Source organism: Mesitornis unicolor, unplaced genomic scaffold, assembly GCF_000695765.1.
Source record: "Mesitornis unicolor isolate BGI_N332 unplaced genomic scaffold, ASM69576v1 scaffold27908, whole genome shotgun sequence".
In the NCBI taxonomy this organism is placed as follows: Eukaryota; Metazoa; Chordata; class Aves; order Mesitornithiformes; family Mesitornithidae; genus Mesitornis; species Mesitornis unicolor.
The window spans coordinates 1-386 of NW_010200230.1; positions in this window are offsets into that span (position 1 = coordinate 1).

Consider the following 386-nt stretch of genomic DNA (forward strand, 5'->3'; position numbering starts at 1 on the left):
CAAGGGCACATTGCTGGCTCATGGTCATTCTACCTCTGATCACATCCACACACTTAACACAGTCTCTCTTTCACCACCTCCTGCCTGCCAGGAGAGTTCTTGAACCTACAGCTGGGGTTTGGTGTCTTTTCAAACGGTCACACTGCACAGAGCACATCCGTGCACCCCTGCCCTTTGGTTCATTCCCCAAAGGAACAACTGCATTGTGCCAGCTGACCAGACCGTGGACCAGCTCCTGACCAGCAGCACCAGTACCAGCACTGGTTTTGTGCCTCCCATGCCAGAAGAAACAAGGCCAATATAAACCAAGTTCAGCCGCTGTTCTGTTCAGCCGCTGCGATTTGCTCACAGCCAGAGCACATCTGCAGCTCCTTCCCTGCCCACTC